Source organism: Amblyraja radiata, chromosome 27 (assembly GCF_010909765.2).
Source record: "Amblyraja radiata isolate CabotCenter1 chromosome 27, sAmbRad1.1.pri, whole genome shotgun sequence".
NCBI lineage: Eukaryota > Metazoa > Chordata > Chondrichthyes > Rajiformes > Rajidae > Amblyraja > Amblyraja radiata.
Window position 1 is genome coordinate 20,364,338 of NC_045982.1, and position 8,079 is coordinate 20,372,416.

Here is an 8,079-nt window from a genome sequence, read left to right on the forward strand (position 1 = left end):
TGTTCCACTAGACATTACTCAATCTGTTGGTTTTAGGTGTTATGAAGACATTTATTTTCAATATGACACATGTTAGTCTATTTATTTCAATCTGTATGAAAGTGAAATGCAACAAAATTATATCATTTAATGCAACATTTTGAAAGTCAATCAAAAATCTGCAGATGATGGAAATCTGAAGTAAAAAAAAGAAAATGCTGGAAACTCTCAGCAAGTCAGGCAGCATCTGTGGAAAGAGAAACTGAGTTAACATTTCAAGTTGAAGAACTTATTCCAAAAGCTATAATTTGTGTGCTTTTACACTCCATTCTGCTTCCCAAAATACCCATGTCCAAGAAATTCAATCTCTGTAGTGCTGGGAGACCCAGCAGGGTAATTCTTTATGCAAAGAGGAAAGTCTTTTTCGCATATTTGTTCAGTCCTGATCTTCTGCGCACAATAATTTTTACATTATTTGCGGTAAAATGGTACAAATACCCAGGGTGGAGGTTAGCGAGGAGATCAGGGGACATTTCTGAGAAGATCATGGAAAAGGGCTGAAAATAATCAATGTGAAGATTGGTGGGGAAAGGACCAAGCAGCCATGGGGGACATCAGAAGTACACACTGATTCTGGGTTGTCAGATGTGGTGAGTAGAGGATGCGAATAGAATGCTACTTTAATGGTTCACTGGGTCAATGGTTCTTTATTGTCATGTATACAATGCACAGTGAAATTCTTTTTGCATAGCTTACACATGCACAAGTTGCCATTTACACAATGAAAAAGACCAAAGTCCAACATCTGGTCCACAAGCTGGATGCACTGGAGTCCATGAGATCCAGGTAAGCCCAGGTAAGCCCCAGGCTACTGCGTGGCCTCCTCCATCGTCCCCGACCGGCTCGGCCTGCAAACCAAAGTCCCTCTCCTCCCCCGACTGCCTATGTGCCCCGGGGGCGGTTTCTGCAGCCGACCTCGAATGTTCTTGGAGGCAATACCCTGGTGCTTCTCCTACTGGCCCACTCCTCACGTCCGCTGTCACCAGCGGCTCCCTCCTGCTCGACTCACCAACTCAGGATTCCCTGGAAACAACAGGCAGGGTTCTGACAGGTAGGACCTGCTGTATTCACAGTTTGAGCATGCAGGGTGAAAAAATAGAAATTAACATTGCAAAAAATGTATCTCGTATGTGTTGTATACTGGTTGATGATGATGCAAGCAGCTTTTTGATAAAACTATATAAAAACATTTCATTTTCACAATAGATTTTCTAGGCTCGTGTATGTACCTAAATATCGATTGTGTTCCAAAGCAATAAAATCAATTAAACACGTCATTTAAAAAAATATATATATTTCAAGTCAAGTTGAGAGTTAAGTCAAGAGAGTTTATTGTCATGTGTCCCAGATAGGACAATGAAATTCTTGCTTGCTGCAGCACAACAGAGTATTGTAAACAAAGACACAGAACAGTTCAGTTCAGTTAAAAGCTGGCTTCTACTTCAGTTTAGGCCTGATTTTTGACAGACACACAGATACTGGGCTAAAATTGAAGTGGCAACAATTAATGATATGCAGGTTGGCTCCAAAGCAAGGCTATCTATTTGCCTCTTCCCATCTTCCCATCCCCATCCCTTTTATGCTTTCCTCAGAAATCACTCCCTCTGCAACTCAGTCTGAAGAAAGGTGCAGACTTAAAACATCACTTATTCATTGGATCCACAGATGCTGCCTGAGCTGCTGAGTTTTTCCAGCACCTTTCTGTTTTGCTCTAGAATCCAACATCTGCAGTTCCGTGTTTCTCTACCTACTTGTTTGCTGCAGACAAGTTTGTGCAGGAATGCTTCTCTAAGTGCAAGACAGAGATTTCTAAACCCACAGACCTATTTGTTACTTTACTTGAATGACTTATCAACATTGTAGAAAATGATCATAGCATTCGGATATAGAACATAGCACATAGACTAGTACAACACAGGGACAGCACGGTGGCACAGTGGAATAGTTGCTGTCTTACAGCACTAGGGACCTGGGTTCGATCCTGATTACGGGTGCTTTGTGTACGGAGTTTGCACGTTCCCTTCGTGAACTAGGTGGGTTTTCCCCGGGAGCTCCGATTTCCCCCCAGACTACACAGGTTTGTAGGTTAATTGGCTTGATAAAATTGTAAATTGTCCTAATTATATGCAGAATAGTGTTAATGTGTGGGGAATTGCGGTCAGCGCAGACTCGATGGGCCGAAGGGCCTGTTTCCACGCTGCATCTCCAAACGAAACTAAACTAAAAAATGGAACAAGCCCTTCAGCTCACAATGTCCTTGCCAAAGATGTCAAGTTAAATTCATCTCCTATGCCTGCCCATGGCCATTCCCTCCATATCCATGCCGTCTAAAAACCTCTTAAATGTCACTATTATATTTCCATCCATCACAACCACAGGCAGCATGTTCCAGGCACCCAGCACCCTCTGTGTAAAATATCTGCCCTGCACACCTCCTTTAAACGTTGCCCCTCACACCTGAAAGCTACAGCTTCCAGTCTTCCTCATTTCTATACTGGGAAGATTCTGACTGCCGATTATATCTATGCCTCACATAATTGTATTTACTTCTATCGGGTCTTGCCTCAACGCCTGATGTTCCAGAGACAAAAAAACTTTAACCTGCGCTAAACATTATTTTCCTTTATCATGTATCTGTACACTGTGGACGGCTTGATTGTAATCATGTATCGTCTTTCTGCTGACGGGCTAGCAGGCACCAAAAAGCTTTTCACTGTTCCTCAGTACACGTGACAATAAACTAAACTAAACTACACTTGAAATTAAATCGTATCACTGCTATTTGCAAGTTGTAAAATGTTGACAATTGGGCAGAGTGGAATTACAACATTTTGGCAGCTGTAATATAAGCCACTGCACTGTGCAAACCATTGCCTGAAGGGAGGGTTTGGCACCACAATGGTTCCAATACATTTTTGAAAATAATATCAGATTAAACATTTCCTTCCTGAAATGTTATTCAGTCGTGGACGAACATGTAATTAATAATGAATCAAGCTTCATGGGCTCTCTCATTATGAAGAATGATTACAGATGCTTTCAAACCAGTTTCATGTTGCTGGCTAATGTTCTTTGTGCTTGCAAATTCATTGTTTTCTGACAAAACCCTGAATTGTAAGAGCGAAGACTACAGGGTTGAAAGGGCAGGCCAAGCAGGTGTATAGCCTACGCAGGTAGGGTGGGGCAAGCAGACGAGGGATTTGAACGCACTAATGAGAATGTGAATTCAAAGGGGTTGTCAGACCAAAGATCAAATAGACCAACAGGAATGATAAATACACACAAGATGTTCAAATGAGGGAAGGTGTGCTTGAAACTTAGCCTTGTTACAAGGCTCATGAGCATTAAGGCAATGCAATAATTTCTAAAGTAAGTAACTGGAGATGTTGAGGAATCTTAGCAAATCACAAAGTGCTGGAGGAATTCAAAGCGTCAGGCAGCATCTGCGGAGGGAATGGACAGGTGACATTTTGGAGCAGGACCTTCTTCTGACTGATTGGAGGAGGGAAAAATATGAAAGAGAGAGCTAAGGGCAGGAAAAAGCTGGGCAAGTGATAGGTGGATACTGGTGTGGGCTTGATTGGTAGATGATGTTGAGTATGTGTCAAAAGCTTGAAGTGAGACGGAGACAAAAGGGCATCAGTCAAAGAGAAGAGGAGTGAAATATAAAGTCAAAGGAAGGGAGATGGGTGGAAGGAGACAGGAGGAAGGGGTAGGACTGGGGATAAAAGTGAAATGGGGGACGGGGGAATCAGATATGAGTGTCTGAAGGAGGGGAAGCGGTAGATTGACTGGGCTGGGGTATGGAAATGCATTGGGTGGGGGGAGGCAAGGAAAGGAAAGAGTGGGTACTGGGGTATTATTTGAAGTTGGATAATTCAGTGTTCATACCATTGGGTTGTAAGCTACCTGAGTGGAATATGAGACTGTTCCCCCAATTTGTGTTTGGCCTCATTCTGGCAATGGAGGAGGCCAAGGACAGAGAAGTCAGCATGGGAATGGGAAGGAGAGTTAAAATGGTTTGCAACTGGGAGCTCCATCTGGCTTGGCAGATAGAGTGTAGGTATTTGGTGAAATGGTTGGTCTAGGCATGGTCTCATTGATGTAAAGGGAGCCATATCAAGAGCACCAATGGACAATGGACGAGGTTGGAAGAGGTGTATGTGAACTGCAGATGCATGGAAGGGCTGTTGGGGTCCCTGGATGGAATTGAAAGAGTAGATGAAGAAGCAGGTGTGGCTCTTGTGGCTACAGAGAAGGTGTCTGGGGATGGGACAGGTAGGGTGGGAGGCAGTGAGTGAACCAAGGAGTTGTGGAGAGAGTGGTCTCTATGGAAAGTGGAAAGGAGTGAGGATGGAAAGATAAGACTGGTGTGGAATCGTGTTGAAGATGGAAGGAATAGTTTCAGACCAGTTTAGTTTATTGTCACATGTACCGAGGTACAGTGAAAAGATTTTGTTGCGTGCCAACCAGTCAGCAGAAAGACAAAACATGACTGCATTCGAGCCATTTACAGTGGATTAGGAAATAACATTTAGTCGAAGGCAAAATCAGCAAAGTCCGATCAAGGATAGTCCGGGGGGGTCACCAATGAGGTAGATAGTAGTTCAACACTGCTCTCTGGTCTCTGAATAGTTCAGCACTGCTCTCTGGTTGTGGTAGGATGATTCCGTTGCCTGTTAACAGCTGGGAAAAAACTGTTCCTGAATCTGAAGTTGTGCGTTTTCACACATCTATACCTTTTGCCTGATAGGAGAGGGGGAAAGATGGAATGGCCAGGGTGCAACTTATCCTTGATTATGTTGCTGGCCCTGCCGAGGCAGCGTGAGGTATAAATGGAGGTTGGTTTGTGTGATGGGCTAGGCTGCATCCACAATTCGCTGCAATTTCTTGCGGTCTTAGATGGAGCTGTTTCCAAACCAAGCTTTGGTGCAGACTGATATAATGCTTTCTATGGTGCATTTCTATGGTGCATCTGTAGAAGTTGGTGAGAGTTGCAGGGGACATGCCAAACTTGCCAAGGCTTCTCAGGAAGTAGAGGGGTTGGTGTGCTTTCTTGGTTATTGGTTCAATATGGGTGGTCCAGGAGTAGTGGGTGGTCGAGGAGGAGGAGCCATCTTGGGGAACGGCTGCTAACCAGCAGCCGTCCGTTTAATTATTTTTTTTCTTCAGTTTTTAGTTAGTCTTGTTCTTGTTTGTTCGGAGAAATGGACTTCTTAATGTGGGGGGTAAGGAGGTAATTTTACTTCTAGGTCCCTACCTGGTCGGTGAGGCAGCTTTTTCTCCGGGCTGCCCCGTCGACCCGTCCTCGTGGCCTACTAGCGGGCGTGGAGCGCCGTTTCCTGGCGGGGACCGCCCAGCACCTCGGCTTTGGTGGCGGCACAGCGCTGGAGCGCTATCGCGGAGATGGAAGGAATAGAGTTCCGGTGGCGTCATGCTCTGCTAGCAGTCGCAAAGTTTTTAGCTCCGCTGAAAAAAAATCGTGATTTTTCACGTTAAAATCGGGTCTGGAAGTTGGGACCGTTTTTAAAAACTTACCGGAGCCCCGGGTCGCTGTGCTGATGACGTTATCAGTAAGCGCCGTGAATTTAACGGAGGGAAAGGCATTTTAAATGAAAAACACGTCTCCAGGTCAGAGCCCACAGAGGAGAGTTACAAAACACCTGCTGAAGACTCAGAAACATCAAGAAACTGCAGAACTGACCTCTGGAGTGGTCTCTGGAATGGCTACACGATCCAAGACTGAGATGGCCACAAAAGAGAAAACCGAAATGGAGGAGATAAAGAACTCGGTAAGAGATTTGAAAAATGACATTGAAGCTTGAAACTTAAACTTGATGGAAAACATACAAACCATTAATGCCGGTAATCAAAACATTCTTGAGGGCATTGGTACTCTGCAAAAAAGAGTTGAGGATGTGCACAAAGAACGAACGGGGAGAATTAATAAGGTGGAGGAAGAGTCCACAAAGAAGTTTGAGGCTGTGCATGAAACTGTTTCTGCAAATGTAACTGCGGTGAAAGATATGGAAGTTGCTGTGGAAGAGATGGCCGGAGATATGCAGGCGATGAAGTTAGAATTAGACAGCCTCAAGAGCCAACTTACAAAAGTCTCTGATAAATGTGTTGACCTCGAAGCTCGCGCAAGACGTCAAAATATACGAATACGTGGAGTAACAGAGGGAGCTGAGGGGGACAATGCCTGTGAGTTCACTGCCAATCTAATCAAACACGTACTCAAGCTACCTGAGGTACCTGTAATTGAAGTAGCACATCGATTACCCAGATTTAAACCAAGATCACAAGGAGACCAAGCCTATCCATGACAGATCATAGTCAAACTTCGGGATATCTCAACAGTGGAAGAGCTGATGAAAAAAATTAAACACGGAGAGAAGATGATGTACAGAAATGATTCTATCAAACTCCTACGGGACTACCCTTACGAGATTGTGCAAAAGAGAAGAAAGTTCTCACAGACAAGAGAAGCTCTTTACGGTGTCAAGGATGTCATATGCGGAGTGTATTATCCGGCAAGGATGCGTATTACTTTCAAGGGAGTTTCAAAAACATTCACTAATTCGGTAGAATCTCTTAAATATGCTCAAGAAATCGTGGCAGAACTCACAGCGTAGGAACAGAAGATTAATCACGGCACCAGGACGTTATGAACAAACTAATTTGCTTATTCCCCCAACGAGAATATTAGAAGAAAAGGGAAATAACACCAATCTTTAAAAATTATTAAACGCAACAGCTTTTCCACGAGATGTGTCTAGACATTATTATCTCCCCTCGGACATTGTGGAATCCAACTCAAGAACACTTTGTGTTCAAACGAGGAAAGACTGATAAACATGGGAGTGACGATCTGCTGAGCTGAAAGTGGAAAACATTACAAGGACAAGTGGCGCTTTACGATCTTACATAGTTTCACAAAATATAGAGAATTAATGATAATTAATAACTAACAATAATAATAATAATAATGGATGGGATTTATATAGCGCCTTTCTAATACTCAAGGCGCTTTACATCGCATTATTCATTCACTCCTCAGTCACACTCGGTGGTGGTAAGCTACTTCTGTAGCCACTGCTGCCCTGGGGCAGACTGACGGAAGCGTGGCTGCCAATCTGCGCCTACGGCCCCTCCGACCACCACCAATTACTCACACACATTCACACACATTCACACACAGGCAAAGGTGGGTGAAGTGTCTTGCCCAAGGACACAACGACAGTATGCACTCCAAGCGGGATTCGAACCGGCTACCTTCCCTCCATCCCCTCCCCACCATCCCTCCCCTAAACCCCCCTCCTCTCCACACACCCCTACCCCCTTCCCTCCACCCTCCCTCCCCCTCCCTGCTCCCCACCTCTCCCCCTCCCCTCACCTCACCCCCCTCTTAGCACACCCTCTCTCTCCCCCTCTCCCCCCCTCTCTCCCCCCCTCCCCCCCTCTCTCCTCCCTCCCTCCCCCCCTCTCCCCCCCTCCCCCCCTCTCTACCCCTCTCTCTCCCCCTCCCTCCCCCCTCTCCCCCCCTCTCTCTCTCCCCTCCTCCCCTCCATCCCCTCCCCCACCCTCCCCCCTCCCCCTCTCTCCCCCCTCTCCCCCTCTCTCCCCCCTCTCCTCCCCTCCATCCCCTCCCCCACCCTCCCCTCCACACCCCCTACCCTCGTCCCTCCACCCTCCCCCTCCCTCCCCACCCCCACCTCTCCCCCTTACCCCCCTCTCAGCACCCCCTCTCTCTTACCCTCACTCTCACCCTCTCTCTCTCCTCCCCCTCTCCCCCACCTTTCCCCCCTCACCCACCCTCCCTCTTCTCCTCCTCTCCACCCCCTCTCCCTCTTGCCCATCTCTCTGTGTCTCTGTCTCTCTCTCTGTCTCTGCCCCTTCTCTCTCTGCCATCACTCTCTACCCCCCCCCCTCTAGAAATGACTGCAAGTTGGGGGCTATGCGTCAGTAGATAGGGTGGTTATGGGGTAAAAGGAGCAAATTAATAATATTTATATAATATCAAGGGGGGTAATTAGCGTG